Source organism: Heterocephalus glaber, unplaced genomic scaffold, assembly GCF_053883595.1.
Source record: "Heterocephalus glaber isolate CG9 unplaced genomic scaffold, H.glaber_assembly_v1.0 deba00001235, whole genome shotgun sequence".
NCBI lineage: Eukaryota > Metazoa > Chordata > Mammalia > Rodentia > Bathyergidae > Heterocephalus > Heterocephalus glaber.
Window position 1 is genome coordinate 468,501 of NW_028258222.1, and position 12,986 is coordinate 481,486.

A 12,986-nucleotide genomic window follows, 5' to 3' on the forward strand; every position below is an offset into this window, starting at 1 on the left:
TGTTAATTTTTTGTCTAGATGATGTGTCTATTTGTGATAATGGGATACTAAGATCCCCCAATACAATTGTATTGGAGCTTATGTGGTTTTTCATGTCCATTAATATGTTTTGCATAATTGGGAACATTCATATTTGTGCATACATATTTATGATTGTCATCTCTTCCTCTTGGACTGTTCTCTTCACAAGGACGTAGTGACCATCTTTGTCTCTCTTAATTAGTTTTGGTTTGAAATCTACTTTGCCTGCAAATAAATTTGCTACCCCTGCTTTTTTCTGGGTTCCTGTGGTGTGGATAACTGTTTTCCATCCTTTTACTTTCAGTCTTTGTATTTCTTTGTGAATTACGTGTGTTTCTTGTATACATATTATTGTTGGATTTTGCTTCTTAATCCATTCTGTCAGTCTATTTATTTTGATTGGTGAATTGAGACCATAAACATTGATGGTCATAATTGATAGATATTGACTCACTCTTATCATGATATTTTACTACTGTTGGCTTTTTTGTTTTTTCCCTTCTTTCCCTTTAGTTTCTTACCTTGCCTGGTGGCTTCCCTCTGTTGGGCCTTATGGAGTTGTGATCTTCATTTTCTTTTTCTAGGATATTGCTTAGGATTATTAGAATTGCTGATTTGGTGTTCATGAAATTTTTCATTTGTTGTTTGTCATGAAAGCATTTAATTTGCCCATCAATTTTGAAAGGTAATTTTGCAGGCTACAACAGTCTAGTTTGGAAGTTATTTTCTTTTAGGGCCTGAAATACTTGACTCCAGGCTACCCTTGATTTGAGGGTTTCTGTTGTGAAATCTGCTGTGATTCTGATGGGCTTTCCTTTGTAGGTAATTTGTTTCTTTTGTCAAAATGCCTGTAGGATTTTGTTCTTCTATTGTGTTTCAGGGATCTTGACTATTATATGTCTAGGAATAGATTTTTTTTATCATGGCTTGTTGGAGTTCGATATGCCTCACTTATCTGTATTCCAATTCTCCACCTCTGTCTGGGAAGTTTTCTACTATTATTTCTGTAAACAATGTTTTTATGTCCACTGTATTTTCTCCTGTTTTTTCATGGAATCCTATCAGTCTTATGTTATTTTCCCTTTCATCTTCTAGCTGCTGGTGGATTGATTTCTCGTGGTCCCTTACTATTTTTAAGAAATCTCTGTTTTCATGGTCCTTAACCACAATCCTGTCTTCTGTATCTGATATTCCATCTTCAGATTCCCTTAATCTGCTCTGCATGCTTTAAATGGAGTTTTTAATTTCCTGAATATTTGTTTGAGTTTGCTTCATAGATTCTATTTCTTTCTTATGTTGGGCAGTCATGGTTTCCATTTTTTTCTTATCCTGGGTGTTTATGGCTTCAAGCATGCTTCTGAGCTCATTTATTTTTTATCCTTCTGTTCTAAAGCCTCTAATCATGTCTTTCACTCTGTTCCTCACCTGCGTAGTTATCTGGGAAATTATTTCTGCTTTGAATTTTTGTAAAGCCTCATTCATTTGTTTTGATACTTCCTGTGCTACCAGTTCAGGGTGCCCAGGTTGTTGTTTATCAGACTTTTCCACCTTGTTTTCCCCAGAAATTGCCTTTTGTTGGGTGCAAGCCTGAGTTTGTTACTTCTTTAAATGTCTTCTCTTTTATTTCGGTTCTGTCTATTATAAGTCAATGAGTCTCAGTAAACCTGTCACAGACCCATGAGATTCAGGCAGATTTCTGGCTGCAAGCCCCAAATTAAGCTCCTTGTTCTCCTGCAGGGTTGAACTCGCCAAGGTTCTAATACAGGTTCTAGCTTTCTTTCCCCTGAAAATAGTCCATGTTCAATTGGGAGATAGTGATCCCTCAAGCTTATCAAGTATGGTTGTCTGGTGTGCCTATATTGCAGAGATTCTCTTCACTTTACCAGTTGGCTTCAGTTTTTATCAGGGAGCCTGAGAGAGACCCTCTGTTATTCACTTCTGCAACTCAGGACAATGTCCTTTTTGTGCCCCGGTGCCTCTGTAGTGTGGAACCAGTTAGCTGCACAGCCAAAAGACCAGAGGTGGTGGTGGGGGTGCTGGCTTTTCTTACAGGCACCTGTGTGGCCAAGCTGGCAGCTGGTGGACCTGCTCAGGAGGGGTACTCACAGTCTCCTGGATGAAAGTGTTTTGGGAAAGCCAGACAGACCAGAGCATAGCCACCTGTGTCTGACTGCAAGGCCAAGCTGGTACCTGGTGGTCCTGCCTGGGGGGTCCTCATCAAATTTATCATTCTTAATCAGAGGAAAATTAAGTGCAAATGCAAGAATTGAACACATTTTTGGAAAATATTTCTGATTTACTTTTTGTACCAGGGATCAGTCTCAGGACCTTGCACTTGAGAGAGAGGTGGTGGAAGCACTGAGCTAAATCCTCAACCCTACTACTGAATTTTTAACAATATTAAATGATATTTGAATAATAGTTTGTGCAGACTATATTGTATATAGCTTTATTCATTGAAGTTGTTGCACTCAAATGCAAGAGTTTCATTTAACATACAATTTATAAATAATTATTTTGAAACAATGTAGAGGAAACTTTTTATTTATTCATCAAGTTTACTGGTATGCACTATGACAACATTCATTATTGGGAATTTATACGTGTACATGATGTATTTTTATTCTTATTTTTCCCATTCCCCTTGCCAACCATCAACCCCTCAACCCCTCCCTATTCACATAAGCTTTGTTTCCATTTTACCTTGTTTTTTTTACAATTTTTTCTTTCCACTCTCCTTTCCCCTCTCCATCTTCTTAGTTCCACTTCCCCTTTTACCTTTTTTCCTATTTCATAATATGTATTATACCTTTTGTTCTGTGTTTATACTTTCAATGTTTTACACAAGAGAAATAATTTGGTGTAGGAAATGAAGAAGTTAAATTGTCATTCTTTGCAGATGACATGGTTCTCTATATAGAAGACCCTGAAAACTCCACCAAAAGACTTCTATATGTAAGAAATCCAGTAGAGTTGCTGGATACAAGATTAGCACTGAAATAGCAATAGCCAGCAGATATCAACAAGAAGTGCTCAAAGTACCTAGCCAGAAGCACCATGGTTATGAGCAGCATAGGTATTCAGGCAACACCCAGAAGCTCACCCAAACAAGAGCTCCTCAGGTATATAGGCCCTAGCCAAAGATGGCCCAGAAACCATCCATAAATGCACCAGGCACCAGCCACAATTCCACTCTGCAAATAGCCCAGCACAGGGATCTGAAAGGCAATCAATAATTCTGAACCCAGAAATTGGCACAGTGCTGAGCAGTGGATAGAAGGCATCTCTGAGGCTTGTTGATAATTGAAGACCACTGGGAGAGTGAAGAGTCACCGAAGTAAAGAAGCACCAGATTGCATTGGTTGAATGAGAAGACACATAAACCAGACTTGATACCAGACCTCCAAGTCACCAAAGGCAACACCAAAGGTCAAAGTGATGGATCAATCTGATGACTAAGCACTTGGACTCCCCGAATGAGCAACAAAAGAAGATCTGGAAAAAAAGAAATCAGAAATAATTTCTCAGATAACAGCAGAGATTGTGTCCATAGTGAAAGACATTATTAATAACTGCAGAACTGACACATGTCATAAAAAAATAGAGGAGTTGAGGAATGTGATGGAATCCCAGAACAGGAAACAAATGGAATCCATAAAAAACATGCACACAGATATCTAGGAGATTAAAAACTCCACTGAAAATTTACACAGCATAATGATCCATTGTGAGGACAGAATATCAGATACAGAACACAGGATTGCAAGTAGGAAAGAAAGATTTCTTAAAAATAGCAAGGCAACACAATAAATCAATAGAGCAGCTGCTAATACAAAGAAGAATAACAGAAGACTGATAGGAGTCAAGGAAGAAACAGAAGAGAGTGCAAATTACATAAAAGTACTGTTCACAGTTGTCATGGCAGAAAACTGCCCAAGCACGGGAAAAGCATTTGACATTCAGATAAGTGAGACATAAAGGACTCTGATTAGCCATGATAAAAAAAATCTAAGCCTAGATATATTATAGTCAAGATTCCAAAAACTGAACAGTAGAACAAAATACTACAAGGAGTTAGAGACAGAAAACAAATCACATACCAAGGGAAGCCCATCAGAATCACAGCAGACTTCTCAATACAAACCCTTAGGTAACAAAGAGCCTCTAGTGAAGTATTTCAAGCCCTAAAATCAAAGCCTCCAACCCAGACTGATATACCCGAAAAATACATCTCTCAGAATCAAAGGAGAAATGAGATAATTTCAACACAAAGAACAGTTGAGAAACTTCATGAATACCAAACCAGCACACCAAAAATTTTAAACAGTATCCTAGGAAAAGACAATGATGATTTCAACGCCATGAAGCCCATAAAAATGAATCCATGAGGCAAAACAAGAAATTAAATGCAAAGGGGAAGAATCTAACAACAGGAAAAGTCTTGACAAGGAAAAAAATCAATACATATGAGTTATAACCATCAATGGTCTCAATTCACCAATCTAAACAAGCAGACTGGCAGAATGTGTCAACAAGCAAGTTCAAAAAAATGCTGCACAAAAGAAACAAACTTAATTCAAAATACACTCATAGACTAAAGTTAAAAGGTGAAAACAGTACTCCACATGACAGGAACCCAAATAAAAAGCCGAAGTAGTTATCCTATTTGCAGATAAAATGGGTTTCAAACCAACACTAGTGAGAGACAAGGAAGGTCACTACATCCTTGTAAAGGGAACAACCCAAGCGGTAGAGATGGCAATCATAAATATATATGCACTGTATACTAGTCCAACCAACTATAAAAAGCAAATATTAAGGGACAGGAAAAATCAAATAAGAAATTAAACAATAGTAGTGCGTGACCTCAATATCCCCTGTCACAAATAGATAGATCAACTAGTTAAAACACAAAAAATGAAATACTAGAACATAACCAAACTCTTCAACAAATGAACTTAACAGATGTTTGCAAAGTGTTCCACCCCACAAAATCAGAATACACATTCTTTCTATCAGCAAACGGGCTGTTCTTTAAAATAGACCACATACTTGCTCATAGAACATGGGTAAATAAATGCAAAATAATTAAACATTGCCTGTATATTATCAGATCATAATGTGATGAAATAGGAGATCAATGGCAAAAGAAATCAGAAGAATTGCATAAACACATGGAAATTGAACAACACAGTCCTGAACAACCAATGAATCACAGAGGAAATTAAAGAAGTAGCCAGATAGTCTCTACAATTAAATGACAATATCATTACAACATATCAGAATTTATGGGACACAATGAAAGCAGTGGTAAGAGGGAAATTCATAGCATTGAATACTCATATTAGGAAAACCTAATGAGCTCAAAGAAACAACCTGATGCTGAACCTCAATCTTCTAGAAAACGAAGAGCAGGAAAAACTCAAAGCTCATACAAATAGGAAATTATAAAGATCAGAAATCAATGCAATGGAGACAGAGAGAATGATACAAAAAAATCAATGAAGAAAAGAGTTGATTCTTCAAAAGCATAAACAAAATTAACAAATCTTTACCCAAAATTATCAAAAAAACAAAGGAAAGAAATGGCCCAAATCCATGTAATTAGGAATGAAAAGGATGAAATTACAATGTACACAGCAGAAATCCAGAGGATCGTCAATACCTCCTTTGGGAAACTCAATGCCAATAAGATGGAAAACACAAAAGAAATGGACAGATTTCTAGTTACATATGAATTACCAAAGTTGATTCAAGAAGACCTAAAAATTCTAAACAGCCCAATATAAATCAATGAAATTGAAAACATAATTAAATACTTACCAACTAAGAAAGTCAGAGGCCTTGGTGTCTTCACTGCTGCATTCTACAAGTCATTTAGAGAACTATTGCCACTACTGTTTAAACTCTTCAATGAAATTGAAAGGGAAGCAATACTCCAAAATTGATTCCTGGAAACAAGCATCACCTTGATCCCCAAAGCAGAGAAAAACCCAAGCAAAAATGAGAACTATAGGCCAGTCTCTCTAATGGAACAAGATAAGGATGTCTACTATCACCACTTTTCTTCAATATAGTTCTGGAAATATTAGCCACAGCATTTAGACAAGAGAAAGAAAAAAAAAAGGAATAAAGATAGGAAATGAAGAAGTTAAATTGTCATTATTTGCAGATGACATGATACTTTATATAGAAGACCCCAAGAACTCCACTGAAAGTATTCTAGACTTAACTACCAAATTCAGTACAGTAGCTGGATACAAGTTCAACACACTCAAAAAAAATCAATAGCTTTCCTGTACACAAACAAAAAGACTCACTGAAAGAGCAACTGGAGAAATAATTCCTTTCAAAATAGCATCTAACAAAATGAAATACCTATAAATCATCCTAAAGAAAGAAATCTAAGATGTCTACTCTGAAAAGCACAGCACTCTGAAAAAAGAGATCAAAGAGGATATCAGAAAATGGAAAGACATCCCTTGTTCCTGGGTAGGAAGAACCAATATAGTGAAAATGGCCATACTTGCAAAACTGCTATAGAAATTCAATGCAATACCTATTGAAATTCCAACAGTATAATTCACAGAGCTTGAGAAAATAGTCCAAAAATTCATTTGGAACTAGAAGAGACCTAGAATAACAAAAGCAATTCAGTGCAATAAAGTCAAATTAGGGGGTATCACAGTTCCCAACTTGAGACTGGAATACAAAGCTACTGTGATAAAAATAATGTGGTACCAGCAAAAAAAGACCCAAGGATCAGTGGAAATGATTAGAAGATGCAGAAACAACTGCAAACACACTCATCCACCTCATCATTGATAAAAGAGGAAAAAAACCTCATTGGATGAAAGAGCATCATTCACACATAATGCTGGAAAAAATGGATTTCAATTTGCCAGAGATTAAAACTAGTCCCAGATCTTTCAACATGCACTAAATTAAACTGAAAATGGATCAAAGATCTAAATATTAAAACAGAAACATTACACCTGCTGGATGAAAGGTTAGGTGGAACTCTTAAACACAATGACTTAGGAAAATACTTTAGATACCAAACCTCAATTACATTGAAACTAACACAACCAATCAACAGTTTTTATCCCATCTTATTAAAACTTAATTAGTGATAAAATTAAGAATTATATTCACATTTGCTTTTAATTAGCAATAATCGTGCCTCAGATAAACCTCATTGGCTACAATACTGCCACTGTGCAAAGCTCACACTTGCTTTCTTTTTTGGTACCAGGGATCAAACTCGGGTCCTTGCACTTGTGAGGCAAGCGATGGAACCACTGAGCTAAATCCCCAGCCCTCATACTTGCTTTTAATGGAATCAATATTTTAAAATGGCCATACTTTCAAACTTGATATATTTAAAGGATTTTCCATCAAAATGCCAATGGTATTCCTTACAGAAGAAAAAAATTCCAAAATTAATATAGAACTAGAATGGACTCAAAATAAAAAAGCAATCCTGGGAAACAAGAGTAAAGCAAGAAGAATCACAACAACTGACTTCAAGTTATTCTTCAATGTTAGAGTGATTAAAATGATATGGTACTGACACTAAAGCTGTCATATGTGCCAAAGAACTAGAAGAGAGGGTTCAGAAGCATCCCTAGAATCATTCAGCTGTATGAGCTCTGATGAAGTGCTCAAAGCATACTTTGGAGGAAAAACAACTTCTTCAGAAAATAATCTTTGAAAACTGGCAATCACCATGAAGATGGAGGCTTGACCCATGTCTCTCACCACATACTGAATGAAAAACAAAATGTATAAAAACTAAACATTAGAATACAAACAATTATGCTGCTGAATGATAAGTTGTTAAAATTATTTATGTCATTGGTGAAGGCAAGTCCTTGTGAAGGAAAGAACATTAAAAAAACAGCAAAAATCAGTAAGTAGGATCATATCAAATTGAAAATCTTGTGAGTAGAAAAGAAAACAATCAACCTAGTAAAGACACAACCTACAGGATGGGATCATCATTGCAAACTATTCCTCAGACAAAGGAATAATATCTAATATATGTGCATATCATAAATAATTACATCTCCAAAAATAAAAGACCGTATCAAAAAATGGACATGTGAAATGAATAGACACTTCTCAGAAGTAAAAATGGCAAGTACGTATGAAAAAATGTTCAAAATCTCTGGCCAATAGATAAAAATTAATTGAAACATTCTTATGATTTCCTCTTACAATAGAAGAAAGGCAATCGTCAAGAAATTAAATATTAACTAATGCAAGTATGGCTATAATGAAAAGGGAACTCTTCTACATCATTTAGTGAAACATAAATTTGTACAGCCACTGTGAAAATCAGTATGGAAATTTCTCAAAAACTAAACATAGAAATTCCATTTGAACAAGGCTTGCAAATTCTTACTATCTTTCCCAAAGTGTTAAAGATATCATGTTATAGTGATACATGCATGTCTATGTTTATAGCAGCAAAATTTATGATAGCTAAATCCTGGTAGCATAGTATGACTCCAATAACAGAAATCTGGATAGAGAAAATGTGGTAGTAACACATAGTGGAGTACTACTCTGCCATAAAGAAAGATAACACTGAGTCATTTGTAGATAAATGGAAAAACTTATGGATTTTATTTAGTTGTCCTCCCAAAGCATGAAGCCCTCATAGATGAATATTTTCACAGGTACCTATATTTATGATATATGAATATGGTTTATAGATGAGATAACTGGATAAGTTCACTCATTGGATTAGGATGATTCTGGGTTTGGCTAGATAGATATATTGAAACACAAAGACCCATCCTGGGTACAAGTGGAACAAGCCTATAGGCTTGTAGCCTCAGTGGGATAAAAGGGAAAGGGAGGCTTGATGTTGCTGCTTCATCTTGCCTGCTATTCCTTAAACTGTTTCTCCTCTGCACTGCCCCTCTTCTGTGCAGCCCTGCCTTGAAGCCTCCTGACTGTAGATTAAAACCTCTATAAACTGTGAGGTAAAATGAGCCTTTTCTCCCTTGAAATGTGAGTGTCAGGAATATGGTCTCAGCAATGACAAAATTACAAAGTCACATTTTGAGACCATAATGTTTAATTTAATAAACCAGAAAAGCAAAGTTAAATATCTAATGATTTCTCTTGCACAAGAAACTGAAATTAAAGAACAAAAGAAAAGTTTGAGAAAAGGAAAAAGTGATAGATATTTTGCAAACAGGAAGAGGTCAAAGACCCCAAATGAAGGGAGACTGGAAGGAGAGGGAATGTAAAATTATTCAAGATGTGTCATGTACATGTACCAAATACTCACAATGAATATAAACATTTTATGCTGTAAGCATGAACTAAAAGTAATAATAGTAAACATACTAGTAGTATGCAAACATACTAATGAAAATAGTACATGGGGTTCAAGAGGTACAGGTGGGTAGGAAGGAGAAGGGGAATAAAAATGAATCAAATGTGTTAAGTACACGCACCTCCTCCCTAAAACAAACCTCATGCACTCCAATAATGTACTAATGAAATAAAATTTAAAAATGAAAAAAGGTGCAGTGAACCTGGCTTAATCACTTGTGTTTATTAACCATTATCATACATTTAATCATTCTCATCTACCTAATTACTCCCTTTACCACTTGTCACTTTTTTCATGTAAATTCCAAATAATATATTTTAACTATATATATGTATATATGTTTATATTGCTGTCAGAGATGTTATAAACATAATTCTTAAATTATTTTCAATTTGTAATTCTCTCATTTTTAGTGCAACATAAATTATAGTTTTAAAACTAGAATAGAAATAAATTTCCTGGGTATCAAGTTAACCATAGGGCAAAAATGCAGGTACAGGGCCGGGGATTTAGGTCAGTGGTTCCACTGCCTGGCTTGCAAGCGCAAGGTCCCGAGTCCAATCCCCAGTACCAAAAAAAAAAAAAAAAAAAATTCAAGTACATGTGACTATTTAAGTTTAAATATAAAAAACTGAAATAAACTTTAATTAACATTCATATTCTTATCCATGGTGGGCTCATTTACGAGGCTTACAGAGCTCATGTAGCTACTTGAGGGGCTGTTTAGGTTGGAATGAGTAGGATAAATCCTTCTATGTTTCCTAATTTGTTCTGAGGCTTAAAATAATAAGCTAGTTACTTACCAATGCTAGAGTGGTCAGTAAAATGTTTTAAGTTTAGCATAATTATGTATGGATGAATCTAAATTCATTAATAGATTTTTTATTCATTGATGTTTAAATGGCCTTATTTTAGTCTGTCATGAACTTCTTACTTTTGCTCCTGTCTCTGTCAAGGCCCAAGTTATCTCTGTCAAGGCCCAGTTATGTCCATCTGGTAAAATGTCATGCTGGAGGAGCATCTGGTATACTTCCTGCCCCCATCTGGCTTCAGGTACTTGTCCAAAAGCCAGTACAGTGACAAAGTGTACTGTTGATGAATAACTATGAGAGCTTGTACCCTTAGGCACATTCCAGAATTTGATCATTGAAAATGCCTCAGGATTCTACATGTATGATAAAAGACAATTATGAGTGTGTATTAATACTTTTTAATTACATTTGGGATCATTTTATGAAAAAATAAAACCTAAACAACTTTAACCAGAGAATAGCCCGCATCTGGCAGAAAAAGTTACTCTCACTCTGTACACATTAAAACAATGTGAGTGACAGACAGAATGTGTAAAAATCAAATTAATGTGTATTTCCAGAAGTATGGGTGTTTTTAAAATTTTCACAAATCATTCCCTGATTTGATAAACCCTTACTAGTTTTACAAATGCATGCTTACACAGGCAAGCATATACCTTAGTGCATCATTTCTGTATAAATAGTGATTCTAGAAAAAATCTTGAGAGATTACTCAATTATCCAGTTTGTACCTAAAGCAGTTTTACTGAGTTTTAATAGAGAGTTCATTCCAGTTTGAACAGTTTCAACAGCAACTAGATTTCTCAAGTGCCTGTATATGAAGATTTTCATCATTTCTTGTTATGAGTGCTGAAAGTCATTAATCTACCAGATTGTGCAAGAAGGAAATGAACATCAATATCTGTCAATGTACAAACCATACTGAGGTCCAAAAGTGTGCACTGATTTGGCCAAATCCCTTTGCCATTGAGCTACAGTGTTCTCTGGATTTCTTGATGAGTCTCTAAGGTCCCTGCTAACATTTAAAATTGTTTCCCTAAACTACATACTTGGAATGATGTAACAACTATCACATATTCAGATGAAACTGTCTGCTGATTGCTGATTGTAGCTTCATGATAAAATTCCTATTGAAGTATTTAAATGAAGAGCCACTGATGAGGTTTCATTATTGAAAAATTGGTTCATATACATTTGAACATCTTACATTGATAAAAGTGCTACGGGAGGAACGTGTCTATTCCAAGTGTATTTCTGGTGAGCATGGGGTATTATTATGAATATCTTGATGACTGTCTCTGTCCTTCCTTCTGTGCTGAACGTTCATTCATTTGGAATGAATTAGTTACTTGTTTGACAAAGCAGAATGAATTGAATCAAATGTAAGTTTATGTGCATATGCTGATATACAGTGGGCCCTTGAGTTATAACTGGCTTGATATAGCAACAACTGGGGTTATGACTGCAATTCTAGCTTTAACTTAAGTCCTAAGTCTTGAGTTGCAGCCTGAGTGTTGGCCACTTGTGCTTTCAGATGGTCTCAGATGGAGATTTAACACTTAAAGAGTTCTGGAAGGAACATTACCACATCATTTCGTGTGCGGGGTTAACTGAGAAATGCTGGGCCAGTGTCTACCTCAGGATACTGAGTTCTGCCTGGAAGAAAGTGTGGCCTAAAATTATACAGGAGACAAACTTTGAACACTGTGTAGAGGAGGCTGGGCCTTCAATTGACCAATTTGAGTTACAATCAGCCCTCATAAACAAACTGAGTTCAGAAGTCAATTTTTCACTGTAAATTCATCTATTGTATATTTCAGTAAATCATCACTCAGATAAATTATTTTGTTAAACTGAATGGTTTATTAGATGTAAGGAAATATGTCAACTTCTCATCATGAATCAAATATGTATACAAATGAGTGGGTCAAGAGCTCCCGTAAACCCCATCATTTCAAAGGCTGGCACCTCAAGTGAGCCAAGGGATTCAAAACTGAAAAACTCTTTGTTGTTACTGTCAACTGATAAATTTAAAATCCAGAACACTCCTAAGCAATGTAGAGAAAGGTCAGAGAAGTTTAATCAGGAGTCTGCATCTATGAGTTTCCCTGAGAAGGAAAGCCACTTTTTAAAAGAAAAATGAGGGAATACAAATATAATAAAAGTACATAAATTGCAATATTTTATAATTTCAATTTTCCAAGAATCTTTTTTAAAGGTGCTGGATTTTGATTAGATGATCTGGTTGCAGTTTCTTCCTCATTAGTCTATCCCTTTCAGCTGGGCCTGAGTTGAGACGTGTTAGATGCTCAATGAAAATTCCCAGAATAACTATGAAATGAGTCATTATGTAAACCAGTTATGCCACAAGTGATTTAATTGAAATTTTATCTAATGTATTTTCTTTTTAAAACTCTACACAGTAAAACAAAACATTTCATTTTGTTGCAAAAGGCTGCATTTTAAATTATTTTATATTAAAGAAAATGTAGTCCCATTTGAGACCATGACAGAATATTAATTTAATGATTTTGACATAAAAATGGTTATTAATTCATTTCAACAAAAGAAAAAGATTAAGTTATTATCTAGAGGAACCAATTAAATTACCTACATTATTTAAGTAACAATTAGCTCATATAAGGATTAGATATTTCCAATGTAGCTTTACTCTTTCTAATGCAACAGCCACATTATTACCCATAATATTAACACATTATCAATTAAATAAAGTTTCTTGTATGGTGTCTATCATTTTAATTGTCTAACTGTTTTGGAAATGTTTGCACTCAATATATATC

At 35.1% G+C, this 12,986-nt stretch overlaps 1 non-coding gene across 1 annotated transcript; it reads right to left on the reverse strand.

Annotated features, from left to right (window-relative positions):
- Positions 1-7,111: 7,111 nt before the first annotated feature.
- LOC147828198 (U4 spliceosomal RNA) lies at positions 7,112-7,249 on the reverse strand. Its single transcript, XR_015451194.1, has one exon. It is a non-coding gene; the product is annotated as a U4 spliceosomal RNA (small nuclear RNA).
- Positions 7,250-12,986: the final 5,737 nt, after the last annotated feature.